The sequence below is a fragment of the Ranitomeya imitator genome, chromosome 5 (genome assembly GCF_032444005.1).
Source record: "Ranitomeya imitator isolate aRanImi1 chromosome 5, aRanImi1.pri, whole genome shotgun sequence".
NCBI classification, from domain to species: domain Eukaryota; kingdom Metazoa; phylum Chordata; class Amphibia; order Anura; family Dendrobatidae; genus Ranitomeya; species Ranitomeya imitator.
The window spans coordinates 415,273,618-415,291,570 of NC_091286.1; positions in this window are offsets into that span (position 1 = coordinate 415,273,618).

Sequence of the window (17,953 nt, forward strand, 5' to 3'; positions counted from 1 at the left end):
GTGCAGTGAGACCAAGGCAACATCCTTCTGAGGCGCATAGCGGTGGCCGGAGCACCGAGAAAGTAAGAGACTTTACGCATTACTTCAACACGGCATGACAGTTAATTATAGGTTAGCTGTCTCACCTAAATCACCTAAGCAGACAAGGGAGGCAACCGTGGGAGAGGGGCGTCTCTAGGGTCCCAGAATAACTCCAGGCCTACCCGTCATACGGGTGCGTCCTAACCATATCATCTGGGGGACGAAGAGAGAGAGAAAGAACAACGAACACAGACACAACAGTTGTGAGGACTATCCTGTGGTGCTCAGCAGGGAAGGACTACAACACACAGGCGCTAGTGGGTAGGCACTGATTTCCACCTGCAAAGGGAACTCTGGATGTGCCTTCGGACCGGCCGGTCTCAGCCAGCCCTGTTAGCTGTGCTCTGGATTGCGGATCCCAAAGCCTTCAGTAAAGAGGTAAAGAGACTGCAACCCTGTGTCCTTGTTATTCATCGTGCCTCGCACCACGCATCACACCATCACCTTTCATTGGGCACCCCTTAGCAGGGTCACGGACCGGGTCTAGCCACCGTGACGACCCCAATACAGAGACTGAGGGGCCCGGTATCGAGAACTCGTGGCCCTGTGTCTGGGGCGCTCCACAGGCGCCACCTCCGGCCCCTGTCTGCAGAAGGTTTTTTTTCCCCAAGATCTATATAATATTCATTATGTAAACTAGGGGGCTGGTCAGTGAGGGATCAGTGACCTGTCGGAAGCCATACTGGTGAATCAGAGCATCATATGAAGACCCCCCACAGGCCGCTGCGGGGCACGAGCATATCATTAACTCAAAACTGAAAATACAGATTAAACAACAACCACAAGATGGATTTCATCACCCAAGGTATTATTGTAAGACTGGAGACACACTAGCGATTTTAAATCGGTCCGATTTTGAAGCAGAGTCAGACGGGTGTAATGCAAATCTCATGCGAGTGTCATGCATTTTTTATGCAAGTACAATCCAATTTTTCACACCTAGAATCCAATTTACATCAGAATGAAGTGCGATTGCTTTCTGATTGCAATGCGATTATCATACTGCTGCTGCCGCCTCCCCAGTCAGCGTCTCTCTCTCCGTGCTCGCTCCCGACCTCTGCTTCTCTTGCGCGCGCGCATACCAGGTTCAGTGCTGCCCGTGTGCACTTCTGATCTTCTGTCGGTCCTCCTCTTCGTCTCCTCTATGGTCCTGGAGGACTAGTACCCGGAGGTCGGTTCTCCTTATTGTCCTCTCTATGGTTCTGGAGGTCTGTTACCTGGAAGTGCTACCCTGCCTATAGGTATTTAAACTGCTTCCTGCCATTCCTCTGTGCCTGGTTATCATTTGTTCCCTCAGGTGTTCCAGGCCGCTCTTAGTCTCTGTGAAGTTTGTTTTCCCTCTGACTTTGGGTTTATCCTGTCTTTCCTGTATCCTGCTAGCCTCTGTGTTTCCTCAGTTCCTCCGCCAGTCCCTGTACTGCTGCAGTTTACCCATCAGTCCTGTGTCTCTGCAGTACTCTCTATAGGACTGCACTCAGGTGTCATCTGAGTGCAGCCTGATTCTTATAGCATAACACTGTGGTCCTACTATCTCCGCCTCTTCTTGGTCTTCTCCCGTCCTGGTCCTCCAGCTTCCGTGGCGATAGTCCCTCACGGGCCTGCCCCTAACTCTCCCTGTATAGGGGGCGGTCCATCTGGTCAGCTCATCCGTGAGGGGTTCATGATCGCGGTCTAGAGGGTACACTCTCCGTTTTCCCTCTTTGAATCATCACACTCACAATAGGACTGCACTCGGGTGTCATGTGAGTGCAGCCTGATTCTTACAGCATAACAGTATAACCAGGCCATGGACCCCGCTGGTGTCTCTGCCACTCTAAAGGAGTTACTTTTTTTTGTGGGAGAACCAGACTAGAATCATATCCTTTCTCAAGAACATGGAGTCTCTTCTCGCGACGTTACAGTCTACCGACCCTGGTAACGCTACTCAGTTGGCGTCTCTTCAGCAAGAGTTAAGTCAACAACGGGACACTCAGTCCCATATTTTGAATTTTATGGCCTCTGTCGATAATCGACTTCTCTCTCTTCAGACTGCCGCTTCTGCTCCTGTACAGGTGTCCGCTCCACAGCCCTCGCCCCATCTTGCCAGGCCACTTCGGGCAACCTAATGGGAACCTAAATTATGTCGCGGGTTTCTCAACCAGTGTCAACTACACTTTGAATTATCCCCGTTACTGTACCCAACTGATCGTGCTAAGGTGACTTTTGTGGTGTCCCATTTGGAGGGCGAGGCTTTGGCTTGGGTGAACCCTCTTTGGGAGTGAGATGATCCTGTGGTTTCTTAACTTGCTCTCTTTTTAGACACCTTCCGCAAGGTGTTTGATGAACCTGGTCGTCTGGTATCGACTACTGAGTCCCTTTTCAACCTTTTTCACGGGACCCTTTCTGTAGCTCAATATTCCATTTGTTTCCGGACGCTGTCCTCTGATTTGGGTTGGAATAATGAGGCTTTGGTGGGAGCATTTTGGCGAGGTTTGTCTTCCCGTATTAAGGATGAGCTGACAGGGCGGGATACTCCTTCTGCTTTAGATGACCTTATCTCTTTGGCGACTCGCATTGATTTGCGGTTCCAGGAGCATTCTCGTGAGGTTGTCAGAGAGAGGAGACCTCCTCGTTTATTCTCCATTACAAGTGGTACTTCTCTTTCCCAAACCACTGCAGCTCCTTCCTCTTCTTCCCCTGAGCCTATGCAGGTTGATCGCCTCAAGCTTGCTGAACAACGCCGAAAGTAGAGACTTGCACAGGGCTTATGCTTTTATTGTGGCAGCGCTTCTCATCTTCTGCGTTCTTGTTCCCAGAAGCCGGGAAACGCCTCCGCCTAGGTCAGGTAAGAGAGGCCTCCCTAGGTAGCCATGATTCCTCTTCACCTCTAATTTTGCCTGTCATTTTACACATGGGTTCCAGTCGCTTCTCTCTTGAGGCTTATGTGGATTCTGGTGCGGCTGGGAATTTTGTTCAACTTGAGCTGGTCGAAAGGCTTGGGATTCCTGTCACATCCTTGGAGGTTCCTAGGCAAATAGCTTCTGTCGACGGTCAGCCTTTGCGGGAGGTCGTTTCTTCTGTCACGGAGGAGATTGAGATTCAAATTGGAGCTTTACATCGAGAAAAGTTGGCATTTTATGTTTTACCGTCTTTATCACATGCATTTCTTTTAGGACTCCCCTGGCTAAGAAACCATGAACCTACTCTGAATTGGCGTACTGACGACGTTCTATCCTGGGGACAGTGTTGTCAAGACAGATGCCTGCTTCCCGTCAAGCCTGGTAGTCTCTCTCTCTCGGCTCCGGAACTAGCGAATCTACCCACAGCTTATCACTCTTTTTCGGACGTTTTCAACAAAAAGGAAGCAGAGGTTTTACCTCCGCATCGCCCATACGACTGTCCGATAGATCTTGTATCCGGCTCTACTCCTCCTAGAGGTCGTATTTATCCTCTGTCACCCTCCAAGACTTTAGCCATGTCTGAATACGTTCAAGAGAATTTGGCCAGAGGCTTTATACGGAAGTCTTCCTCACCTGCATGCGCTGGTTTTTTCTTCGTCAAGAAGAAGGACGGTTCCCTTTGTCCCTGCATTGATTACCGTAGCCTCAATAACATCACCATTAAAAACAAGTATCCACTTCCTCTCATCCCAGAACTTTTTGATCGTCTGCGTGGAGCACGAATCTTCATCTTCACTGAACTGGATCTCAGAGGAGCTTACAACTTGATCCGAATTCATTCGGGTGACGAATGGAAGACTGCGTTTAACACCAGAGACGGTCATTATGAGTATTTGGTGATGCCTTTCGGCTTATGTAATGCTCCTGCAGTTTTTCAAGAGTTGGTGAATGATGTTTTTCGGGACCTACTTTACACCTGTGTAGTGGTGTACTTGGATGACATCCTTGTGTTTTCACCGGATCTGCTTTCTCATAGGAGACATGTGCGGCAAGATCTTCTCCGTCTGAGGGAGAATCGCCTATATGCTAAACTTGAGAAGTGTGCCATCGAACAGTCGTCCCTGCCATTCCTGGGCTTCATCATCTCTGATTCTGGTCAGTATATGGATCCGGCTAAAGTTTCTGCCGTACTCAACTGGCCACGTCCGCTTGGGGTTAAGGCGATTCGGCGCTTTCTAGGATTCGCGAATTACTATTAGCAATTTATTCCTCATTTCTCCTCCTTGTCGGCTTCCTTCTCCTCTTTTATAAAGAAGGGTGCCAATCCTCGTCTTTGGCCAGCAGAGGCTGAAAAGGCTTTCCACTCTCTCAAAGAAGCATTCGCCTCCGCTCCTTTACTCCTTCGCCCTGAAGCTAATAAACCCTTCTTCCTAGAGGTTGACGCCTCTGCTGTTGGTGCCGGAGCTGTGCTGTCTCATAAGTCTTCTACTGGTCGTCTTGTGCCCTGTGGTTTCTTCTCCAAGAGTTTCTCTTCTTCTGAAAGAAATTATTCCATTGGCGACAGAGAACTTTTGGCCATTAAATTGGCCTTAGAGGAGTGGAGATATCTGTTGGAAGGAGCCTTACATCCCTTTGTCATCTTTACGGATCATAAGAATTTGGCATACTTCCATTAAGGCACCGACTGAATCCACGACAGGCCAGGTGGGCCTTGTTCTTTGCCCGACTAGACTTTGAACTTCGCTTCCTGCCTGCAGAAAAGAACTTCAAAGCTGACGCTCTATTCAGGTCCTTCTTGTTGGTGGACACTGAGGAGGAATCCTCGCACATCATTGACCCCGCTAGAATCATCACACTTGCTCCAGTAATTATGACCTCTTTACCTACGGGTAAGACTTTCGCTTCTGAGAGGAGCAGGATATGTGTGTTACTCTGGGGACATGCTTCCAAGCTAGCGGGACAAGTCGGTTTCAAGAAAACTCTTGATCTAATATCTCGTTACTACTGGTGGCTGACTCTTTTGAAGGATGTCCAAACTTTTGTGGTCTCTTGTCCTTCCTGTGCCAAGAACAAAGTACCCAGGTGGCTTCCTTCCGGGCTTCTTTTTCCTCTTCCAGTGCCTACTGCTCTGTGGCAACATATTGCAATGGATTTCTTAACTGATCTGCCTTGCTCCTGTGGTTGTACAGTCATCCTCATGGTTGTGGACCGTTTGTCTAAAATGGCACATTTCATTGCTCTTCCTGGTCTGCCTTCGGCTCCTGAACTGGCGAAGATTTTTGTTCAACATATTTTTTGCATTCATGGTCTTCCACAGCACATTGTTTCTGACCGGGGAGTTCAGTTCACCACTCGTTTTTGGAGATCCCTCTGTAAGTCACTGAACATTTCGCTTGATTTTTCTTCGGCCTATCATCCACAGTCCAACGGCCAAGTGGAGCGTACCAATCAGATCCTGGTTACTTATCTCCGGCATTTCTCCAACGCTCATCAAAATGATTGGTCTGACTTACTACCATGGGCCGAGTTTTCTTATAATAACCACACCAGTGAAGCTTCTACCAAATCTCCATTTTTTGTCATCTACGGACAACACCCTGGCCTTCCTCTACCAGTTCCTCCTGTCTCTACTGTGCCGGCGGCAGATCTTCTGTCTAGAGAATTCTCCAAGGTTTGGCAGGAGACCAAGTCTGCTCTCGAACTAGCTCAGCATAGGATGAAGCGGCATGCTGATAAAAGGCATCTCGATTCTCTGTGTTCCATCCTGGGGATAAGGTCTGGCTTTCTTCTAAATTTATTTGCCTTAAAATCCCTTCACATAAACTGGGTCCCCGTTATATTGGTTCTTTCGAAGTTTTGGCACGTATTAACAATGTCTCTTACAAACTTAAGTTACCTGCCTCTTTTCATATCCCTAATTCTTTTCATGTATCTCTCCTTAAGGCCAGTCTCACACGTCCAGATAATTCCGGTACCGGAAGAATCGGTACCGGAATTATCCGTGTCCGTGTGCCGGTGCGTTTCTGTGGCACATCAGTGTGGCACACGTGCGGCACATGTGTGCCGCCCGTGTGCCCACTGGGTACCACACGCACCGTATAGGAGACAGTGCTAAAGTTTAGCGCTGTCCCCTGCATCTGGTGCTGAAGCCGCGATTCATATCTTCCCTGCAGCAGCGTTTGCTGTAGAGAAGATATTAATAATCGTGTTTAAAATAAGGATCCATGACCTCAACCCCCTGTGCGCCCCCCCCCCCCCCCCCCCGCTGTTATTAAAATACTCACCCGGCTCCCTCGCTGGCTGGCACTGCTTCCTGTCCTGGCCGCACCTTCTACTATATGAGCTGCTCATTTACAGTAATGAATATGTGGCTCCACCCCTACGGGAGGTGGAGCCGCATATTCATGATTGTAATTGGCGGCCCCACGTGACCGCTCATACAGTGGAAGGTGCGGCCAGGACAGGAAGCAGCGCCAGCCAGCGAGGGAGCCGGGTGAGTATTTTAATAACAGTGGGGGGGGCGCACAGGGGGTGGGAGGGGGTGGGGTCATGGATCTTTATTTTAAACACGATTATTCATATCTTCTCTACAGCAAACGCTGCTGCAGGGAAGATATGGATCGCAGCTTCAGCACCAGTGGGGGGGACAGCGCTTACAGTAGCGCTGCCTCCTGCACGGCACACGGACTGCACACGGACAATGTCCATGTGCGGTATGTGTTTTGCATGGACCCATTGACTTTAATGGGTCCGTGTAATCCGTGCGCTCCCACGAACATTGACATGTCTCCGTATTTGGCACACGGAGACACGGTCCGCAAAAAATCAATGACATCTGCACAGATGCATTGATTTCACTGTATCTACGTGTGTCAGTGGCTCCGGTACGTGAGGAAACTGTCACCTCACGTACCGGAGCCACTGACGTGTGAAACCGGCCTAAGCCTGTAGTTTTTAATCAGTTTCACACCTCGACTCTTTCTTCACCTTCGCCTGTTTCCGCAGACAATATTTTTGAGGTTAAGGACATTTTGGCCATGAAAAAAATTAGAGGTAGAACTTTGTTTTTGGTCGACTGGAGGGGTTTCGGTCCTGACGAGAGATCCTGGGAGCCTCGGGAGAATATTCAGGCTCCTCGCATTTTAGCTAAGTTTCTTTCTGGCATAAAGAGGAAGGAGGGATGTAAAGACGGGGGTACTATCATACCGCTGCTGCCGCCTCCCCAGTCAGCGTCTCTCTCTCCGTGCTCGATCCCAGCCTCTGCTTCTCTTGCGTGCGCGCATACCAGGTTCAGTGCTGCACGTGTGCACTTCTGATCTTCTGTCGGTCCTCCTCTTCGTCTCCTCTATGGTCCTGGAGGACTAGTACCCGGAGGTCGGTTCTCCTTATTGTCCTCTCTATGGTTCTGGAGGTCTGATACCTAGAAGTGCTACCTTGCCTATAGGTATTTAAACTGCTTCCTGCCGTCCCTCTGTGCCTGGTTATCATTTGTTCCTTCAGGTGTTCCAGGCCGCTCTTAGTCTCTGTGAAGTTTGTTTTCCCTCTGACTTTGGGTTTATCCTGTCTTTCCTGCATCCTGCTAGCCTCTGCGTTTCCTCAGTTCCTCCGCCAGTCCCTGTACTGCTGCAGTTTACCCATCAGTCCTGTGTCTCTGCAGTACTCTCTATAGGACTGCACTGCTGCAGTTTACCCATCAGTCCTGTGTCTCTGCAGTACTCTCTATAGGACTGCACTGCTGCAGTTTACCCATCAGTCCTGTGTCTCTGCAGTACTCTCTATAGGACTGCACTGCTGCAGTTTACCCATCAGTCCTGTGTCTCTGCAGTACTCTCTATAGGACTGCACTGCTGCAGTTTACCCATTAGACCTGTGTCTCTGCAGTACTCTCTATAGGACTGCACTGCTGCAGTTTACCCATCAGTCCTGTGTCTCTGCAGTACTCTCTATAGGACTGCACTCGGGTGTCATCTGAGTGCAGCCTGATTCTTATAGCATAACACTGTGGTCCTACTATCTCCGCCTCTTCTTGGTCTTCTCCCGTCCTGGTCCTCCAGCTTCCGTGGCGATAGTCCCTCACGGGCCTGCCCCTAACTCTCCCTGTATAAGGGGCGGTCCATCTGGTCAGCTCGTCCGTGAGGGGTTCATCGTCGCGGTCTAGAGGGTCCACTCTCCGTTTTCCCTCTTTGAATCATCACATTCACAATAGGACTGCACTCGGGTGTCATCTGAGTTCAGCCTGATTCTTACAGCATAACAGCGATTTTAGCATGAACTTTTAAATACAGCAATTCTTTATGTCATTTACACATCGTTTTCAAACAAAATATTCTTCAAAACACACACATATATATGATAGATAGACAGATCAGTTGTGCAGCGGGGCCTCCCACTTCTCTTTCTACTCTGGATAGAGCCTGTTTGTGCTCTCTTCTGAAGGGAGTAGTACACACCGTTGTAGGAAATCTTCAGTTTCTTGGCATTTTCTCGCATAGAATAGCCTTCATTTCTAAGCACAAGAATAGACTTCAGAGTTTCACATGAAAGTTCTTTTTTTCTGGCCCTTTTGAAAGTTTAATGGAACCAACAATTGTAATGCTCCAGATTCTCAACTAGCTCAAAGGAAGGTCAGGTTTATAGGTTCTCTAATCAGCCAAACTGTTTTCAGCTGTGCTAACATACGGTACTTGCACAAGGGTTTTCAAGGGTATTCTAACCATCCATTAGCCTTCTTACACAGTTAGCAAACACAAAGTACCATAAAAACACTGGAGTGATGGTTGTTGGAAATGGGTCTCTATACACCTATGAAGATATTGCATTACAAACCAGACGTTTGCAGCTAGAATAGTCATTTACCACATTAACAATGTATAGAGTATATTTCTGAATCATTTAATGTTAGCTTCATTGGAAAAAAACTGTGCTTTTCTTTCAAAAATAAGGAAATGTCTAAGTGACCCTAAACTTTTGAACGGTAGTGTACATACACACACATGAAAACAACATTTTTCTAATTTTGGTTATAGACATTACCACAATGAATTTTAAACAAAACAATTCAGATGCAGTTGAAGTTCAGATTTTCAGCTTTCATTTGAGGGTATCCACATTAAAATTGGATGAAGGGTTTAGGAGTTTCTGCTCCTCAACATGTGCCACCCTATTTTTAAAGGGACCAAAAGTAATTGGACAGTTGACTCCAAGGCTATTTCATGGACAGGTGTGGGCAATCCCTTCATTATGTCATTCTCAATTAAGCAGATAAAAGGCCTGGAGTTGATTTGAGGTGTGGTGCTTGCATTTGGAAGGTTTTGCTGTGAAGTAAACATGCGGTCAAAGGAGCTCTCCATGCAGGTGAAACAAGCCATCCTTAAGCTGCGAAAACAGAAAAAGCCCATCTGAGAAATTGCTACAATATTAGGAGTGGCAAAATCTACAGTTTGGTACATCCTGAGAATGAAAGAAAGCACTGGTGAACTCATCAATGCAAAAAGACCTGGGTGCCCACAGAAGACAACAGTGGTGGATGATCGCAGAATAATCTCCATGGTGAAGAGAAACCCCTTCACAACAGCCAACCAAGTGAACAACACTCTCCAGGAGGTCGGCGTATCAATATCCAAATCTACCATAAAGAGAAGACTGCATAAAAGTAAATACAGAGGGATCACTGCACGGGCCAAGCCACTCATAAGCATCAAGAATAAAAAGGCTAGACTGGACTTTGCTAAAAAACATCTAAAAAAGCCAGCACAGTTCTGCTTTTTCTTGCCATAATACAAATTCGAACAGTCTATTCAGTAGGACTATCAGCTGTGTATCCACCAGACTTCTGCACAACACAACTGATGGTCCCAACCCCATTTATAAGGCAAGAAATCCCACTTATTAAACCTGACAGTGCACTCCTGTGAACTGAAAATCATTCCCGGTGACTACCTCTTGAAGCTCATCAAGAGAATGCCAAGAGTGTGCAAAGCAGTCATCAAAGCACAAAGTGGCTACTTTGAAGAACCTAGAATATAAGACATAATTTCAGTTGTTTCACACTTTTTTGTTAAGTATATAATTCCACGTGTTAATTCATAGTTTTGTTGCCTTCAGTGTGAATGTACAATTTTCATAGTCATGAAAATACAGAAAAATCTTTAAATGAGAAGATGTGTCCAAACTTTTGGTCTGTACTGTACTAATGTGCAACAAACAGGAAGTTGACATCACCCATTTTATTTAGGTGTATCAATGGCGCACCCTGTAGATTACTCTGTTTGTATATATGAGTGTCACTTTTTGTATTGAAGAACTGAAATAGATTAACTTTTTCATGATATTCTAATTTTGTGAGAAGCACCTGTATATACAGTGTATGTATATATTTATATATATATATGTATATATATATATATATATATATATATATATATATATATATATATATATATATATATATATAAATCAGGAGGAATAGGGAGAAAATATTTTAACATTTGCTTAGTTTTCATGCAATAGCACAATGTATTTTTTAATATTATTTATTATTTTTTTCTGAGGCAGCATGAGTAAAAACAGTTCTGCCAATAGGACAGGTAATTGCCACAAACCTGCATCCTTAGCTGAACCTGCAGGTTTCTTCTCCCTAATTTATGACTTGGTAGGTGAAGTCTTCCATAATAATGACTTTTCTCTGACTTGTTTCATCAATTTGCTTTATGAGGATATTTTCTGCTTCTTCCATTGTGCGTGGGGCTAGGGATGGGCGAACCTGATTGGTAAAGTTCCAGGTCCACACCTAATGTCCGTGCATGGATTTAATGCTAATTATGCAAATTGTCTCTTCAGAGAGGAAGAGAACTAGAACTCTAGTGCCACCTATTGGAAGATAGCAATCCTACAAGTCAGTATCGACCCTTTAACAAGCCTTGTCACATGACTTAGGATAATAGCCACACCAGAATCTCAGTTTGCAGACACTGTGTTTTTGGGTACTGCCCCTCATCAGTGCAAAGTGGAGATGTGGTTTGGCTGTGTGAGAGGGGTCCAACCGATATCCAAGAAGTATTGTTTCTCCTTGCGGAGATTGACATGCTAAGCATGCCAAGATGAGGAGACTTAAAGCCACAATGCTCCTCTGGGAAATATGCTAATTATGCAAATTCTCTCTTCAAAGAGGAAGAGAACTAGAACTCTAGTGCCACCTATTGAAGGTAGCAATCCTACAAGTCAATGTGGACCCTTTAATGAGCCTTGTCAAATGACTTAGGATAATAGCCAAATCAGAATCTCAATTTGCAGACACTGTGTTTCGGAGTACTGCCCTTGGTCAGTGCAAAGTGGAGATCTGGTTTGGCTTTGTGAGAGACGTCCGACCAACATCCAAGAAGTATTGTTTCTCCTTGCGAAGATTGACATGCTAAGCATGCCGAGATGAGGAGACTTAAAGCCGCAATGCTCCTCTAGGAAATATGCTAATTATGCAAATTGTTTCTTCAGAGAGGAAGAGAACGAGAACTCTAGTGCCACCTATTGGAAGGTAGCAATCTTGGCTGGCTAACCAAAATAGAGTAGTCCTCACCCCATTTTTTTTTTACAATTATTTAAATAAAAAAAAAAACGGCATGCGATCACCCTCGTTTTTAACAACCAGCCATGCTAAAGCAAACAGGTGGGGGGTTGCTATTCTCAGACTGGAAATTGGCATGGATATTGCCCCCAACCTAAGAATAGCAGCCAACAGCCACCACAGAAAAGTTGCAGCTATTAGATGCGCCAATTCTGGCACTTTGCCCCGCTCTTCCCACTTGCCATGGTACAAAACCCATGTTTTTTTAGGCTGAGAACTGGACACATTTCAAAATGGTCATCTGTCCTTTTCATCTCTCCCTTACCTTTCAGCACATTGATGAAAAGTCAGCTAAAATGTCATAAAAGGCCTTACAGGGGAATTTTAATTATATGTTCTTCACTTGTAGGAAAAAATAATTATCCATAATTTACCAAACCATGCAAATGGGAAAAAATTGACATGAAACTTCAATTTGATTCACTCATTTCTTCTTCCTTATGAACCACCCATCTAATTGCCATGGAAATATTTTTACAACTTTTTTTTTTTTTTTTGCTTGCTGCCTTATTGCTGTTTAATTTCCTGCTTAAACAAGCATGATTTGAAAAACTGGTTTTTGAGAATTCATTAGATACAGAAGGCCTATAACGGGATGGATTAGTTATGAGGTCACAAAGCAGGCAGCAAGATTCAGGAGTGATAAATTGGTGTCACTCATGTCCTCCATGTACACATTATTGTGAAGACACATTGTATCTGTACACTATAAAATTAGCAGAGAAAAAGTGAGTAAGATGAAACCACACTTAAATCTGTATCATTTTGGCTATATATATATATATATATACTAGATGGTGGCCCGATTCTAACGCATCGGGTATTCTAGAATATGTATGTATACAGCAGCCACATAGAGTATAGCACAGGCCACGACATATTCTTGAATACCCGATGCGTTATTACAGGCCACGCAGTATATAACAGTGGCCACGCAGTATATAACACAGCCCAAACAGTATATAACACTGCCCACATAGTATATAACATTGCCCACGTAGTATGTGGCAGCCATGCAGTATATAACGCAGCCCACACAGTATATAACACTGCCCACATAGTATATAACACTGCCCACATAGTATATAACACTGCCCACGTAGTATATAGCAGCCATGCAGTATATAACGCAGCCCACACAGTATATAACACTGTCCACATAGTATATAACACTGCCCACGTACTATATAGCCGCCATGCAGTATATAACGCAGCCCACACAGTATATAACACTGCCCACACAGTATATAACACTGCCCACATAGTATATAACACTGCCCACGTACTATATAGCAGCCATGTAGTATATAACGCAGCCCACACAGTATATAATATTGCCCACATAGTATATAACACTGCCCACGTAGTACATAGCAGCCATGTAGTATATAACGCAGCCCACGCAGTATGTAACACAGCCCATGTAGTATATAGCAATGTGTGCACTATATGCGTGTTTAAAAAAGACTTAAAATAAAAAATAAACATATACTCACCTTCTGTAGGCCCCTTGTAGTCCTGGCACCTGTGTGCGGTGCATGCGGCAGCTTCCGGTCCCAGGGTTGGTATGAGCGCAGGACCTGTGATGACGCCGCGGTCACATGACCGTCATGGAAGGTCCTTCTCGCATAGCATCCTTAGCACCGGAATCTGCCGCTTGCACTGCCGAGGACAGTGCCACGTCGGAGGGTTAGAATAACCTTTTTTTATTATTATTATTTTTAACATTAGATCGTTTTACTATTGAAGCTGCATATGCAGCATCAATAGTAAAAAGTTGGTCACACAGGGTTAATAGCTGCGTTAATGGAGTGCGTTACACCGCGGCATAACGCGGTCCATTAACGCTGCTATTAACCCTGTGTGAGGGCTGACTGGAGGGGAGTATGGAGCGGGCACTGAATGCGGGGAGGAAGGAGCGGCCATGTTGCTGCCGGACTGTGCCCGTCGCTGATTGGTCGTGGCAATGGTCATGGGCGTTTTGCCATGACCAATCAGCGACTTGGATTTCCATGATAGACAGAGGCCGCGATCAATGAATATCCATGACAGACAGCCAGAAAGACAGACAGACAGACAGACAGACGGAAGTGACCCTTAGCCAATTATATAGTAGATATACTTTATATATATATATGTATATATATATAAATATATATATATATAAATATAAATATATATATATATATCTATATATAATATATAGATATATATATATATATCTATTGTATACAGAAACAAAAATTACCAACTATTATTGAACAGTAAGATGGCTCATTAAAGAAAAAACTTTGGTCCTGAGTGATTCATCAAAACAATTACTCTGGAATTAGGACATAACTCGCTTTGAAAAGTCACAAAATGTGTGCGACTTTTGTCACTTTCATGACAGCTTTGCCCAGCTCCTCCATCTATGTAGATTAAAAAAAGCAGCTGAAAGCAACACACCAAAAATGTGTGTAAAATATGATTTTTAATGGCCCATTGTGGCACTGTTTTGGATCAGAAATGTGAACCTTTCTCCTATTCTTTATCACATTTCTGAACCAAAATGTCAAAGCAATGGGCCATTAAAAAACACCTTTTACTCTAATTTTTGGTGTTCTGCCTCCAGTTGCTTTTTTTATCTTAATGATTGGATTGTTGATCAATCATCTCTTCATCATCTCTTTCTACCTATCTGTATTACAAGGGCTATATATATATATATATATATATATATATATATATATATATATATATATATATATATATAGTATTTGCATTATCTATGTATTTTTGGATTTCAACATAAATATCTTACATAATATTAAGCAATTTCTAATAGCGCTTACTTTTTTGCCTACAACATAACATTTCTGAAATGTTTGCAGAGAAGACAACTTTCCCCAGCTCCACCCACAACCTTCACTGAACCAGGAACATTCTGAGGAGGAGGCTTGCCTCATAGTCCTACATGCTCACAAGCTGAGTGACTGTCACAAATCTGCCTTGGAAACTTCGCTGTATTCAACAATATAAATTACAGGAGAATATTTTGACAAATAATCAAGAGAATGAGAGCCGCATCATGTAAGTGTTTTCGCCTCCACTCTTGTTCTGTAGTTATATCATAGTTTTCCATGGGCACTGATGTTTGGAGTTAGTGGAAGGACGATTATATATATATATATATATATATATATATATATATATATATATATATATATATAATATTAATGTCGACATAGGCAGAGGGGAACACTTGGAGTTTTAAAAATGTAAATTCTTTATGATCTCCTTTTATTCGATTTATGGAAAGTAAATACTTTACCAATGCTGTTAGTTTAGTAGCATTTATCTACCGTAATTGCCTTTCATCCTCAGTTTCCACATATAAGCAGTTCTCCAATATTTTGCAATAGCCAGTTGTCTATAAAGGAGAAACAATTGTAATGGTATGCTTGCAGTTAAATGACATTTCTCGCCTTATCAGCACATCCATGCACGCAATAAATTTTTGATGCTCTGTATTTTCGCTGCACCAAAAAAGCAGGGTCTTATAGTTCCAGAAAAGTGGATGGGATGTGTAGATAATCTCATGCCCACGTTGCTTTTTTTTCACTCAGCGTAGCCTGACCTGAGGTTTGTGTCAATTTCTCTTGTGATTACACTGAGTTTTAGGTGCAGATCTTTCCCATAAAATTGCATTATGTGCTGAAAAATCAGCAGGTAAAGAAAGCGGATGCGTTTTTAGTGCTTTTCCACTACGGAAACGCATAAAAAAAACTCATGTGATCCACACATGACTGTATCATTAAAGTTTTGACAAAGCAGCTTTGTTTTAAACATGACATCACAGCAAGAAATAAAAAAACTGCAGCATCCAAAATGTGATAAAAACCACGTGTAAAAACGCACTCAAAAACGCATTGAAAAAGGCAAGTAAACTAAATTACTATAGGTGCAGAAATGGTGCAGAAAATGTACATCACAAACTCCCCAAAAGCTCATCGAGTAAACGCAGGCTGATAAAATCAGCAGATACTGTGTATTCTATAAGTCATGAAGGTTTATTATAACCAAGGAAAAGAAAAAGAGTAGACTAAAAAATGTAATGCACAACCCCAAATATAAAGACAATATGTAGCTCCATAAAAAAACACCTTTATTAAACACCTCAAAAAACATTAAAAACATGTAAAATCAGATATCAAAATCCGCACACCCACCATATCCTACAAAACTGACAATCTCATAGTACAATAATACAATCAGTTACAGGTGGACATATACTGCCCTAAATACACCTAGTCCGATGTACTCTCCTGCAGAGAATGTCCATGTGGGCTGCAGAGGCCTGATCCCTAATCTGTCCGTATCCACCGCTAGTAGCCTGAAAGTCAAACATCCGTGCTATACAGAGTCCTAAAGTCAAAATGTGACGGCATACTAAGTAATGGCCGTAGATACAACCTGTCCTAAGTCGTGTCCGGTCCAAAAGAATGCAGCAGGATCAAGTGGCACAGGGCTACACCACCAGGGTTAAAACCCCATCAAGCCAGAGTACAAAAGGAAGGGTATGGTGGGAGCGCACCCACCATACCCTTCAAACAGTTCAAAAAACATCCAGTGGACATGATTCATCATTTGCGTTTAGTTGAAATCACTCTCATTTTTTTGTGTTGTGGTATTAGTTGCGGTTTTTGGTGCCTAATATTTGAAAATGGCGATTCATGAATTTAGTGCAAAGTTAAAATTGGTTTATTTTCTGTATTGAACGGTTTTTGCAACTCTTAGACTCCAAAACTCATACAGCTAACAAAATAGTGCAAAAAATCGCATTATAATATTGGCATATTCAAAAATACGCAAGGGTTGGACTTTGACTGGAGTTGCGCCAAATTGTGAGGTAACTTTTTATAGGCTCACAATTGAGGAATCAGGTGAAAGCTTCTGGATTCGCTAAACTCCACCAACAAAGCAGAAAACAAAATAACAAGCGCACACATATATAATACACTTACAAAAACACACAAGTAGAAAAATGATTGAAAGTAAACAAAAAAGCCACAAAAAAGGCACAAAACACACAAATGTAGACAAAAACATGCACAAAGATAAAGATGAAGAGCAAAAAAGTCACAGAAAAATGCGGCAGCACTCACCGATCCTGGAGTGAAAAAAAGTCCTTTATTCAAGCGTGTACAGAGACATCTTCACGGCTCAGGGGTGTACAGTGGTGGCGGAGGTGAGCAGGGAACGACGACGGCCGTTTCGCGCTGTGAGTAGCGCTTCTACGGGTCAGCACGAAATGGCCGTCGTCGTTCCCTGCTCACCTCCGCCACCACTGCACACCCCCGAGCCGTGAAGATGTCTCTGTACACGCTTGAATAAAGGACTTTTTTTCACTCCAGGATCGGTGAGTGCTGCCGCATTTTTCTGTGACTTCTTTGCTATTCAATTCTATGTTTCATGCGAGCACCCGTGATCAGCAGTCGGGCCATCAGCTGTTTAAGCACGCATTATAGTTTGTCCGCATACCTGGGCTGTGCTGCTCTGCTTTTTCCTCCCTTGGTTCAAAAGATAAAGATGAATCGGGGTCATTGCGAACTGCATAGGGAATTAAAAAAAATTTGATCATTAAAGAGACCCTGTCAGCGCGATTTTTTAATGTAAAGATGTGGCTGTAATGGCACGATAATACTGATTACATTGATACCTTTGGTGAAGAAATTCACTTTGTGGTTATTTTTTAATCACCATTTGAAGTTTTCTGCTTATTAGATCTTGGTGCTCAGGGGCCGGACTGTACACTGGGTCTAGTCCTCCCTGTCTGTGATACCTCGGTCCCTCCGCCTGCCTCCAGTCTGTGAATGACCACGTGCTCTGTTTGAAATCTCAACAGCGACTCGTCAGTCAAAGACCGGAGGCCGGCAGAGGGGCATAGATATTACAGACAGGGAAAGACTTCGCCCCTGTGCTCCAAAGTCTAATTGGAAGAAAACTTCAAATGGGGAATAAAGAAGAAAAGCAAATCGCATTTCTTTACCAAAGGTATCATTGCATTCAGTATCACAGCACCATTACAGTCATGTCTTTAGTTTACATTCCAAAATCGAGCTGACATGGTCTCTTTAAGTCCAACTTCATTAAATAGATCATACGGGCATCACAAGGTGACAGTTAAAAAAGCGCTAACTAGTGATGAGCGAGTATACTCGTTACTTGGGTTTTCCTGAACATGTACGGGTGGTCTCCGAGTATTTGTTAGTGCTCGGAGATTTAGTTTTCGTCACCTCAGCTGCATGATCTGCGGCTGCTAGACAGCTTGATTACATGTGGGGGTTGCCTGTCTGTTAGGGAATTCTCACATGTATTCGGCCTGTCTAGC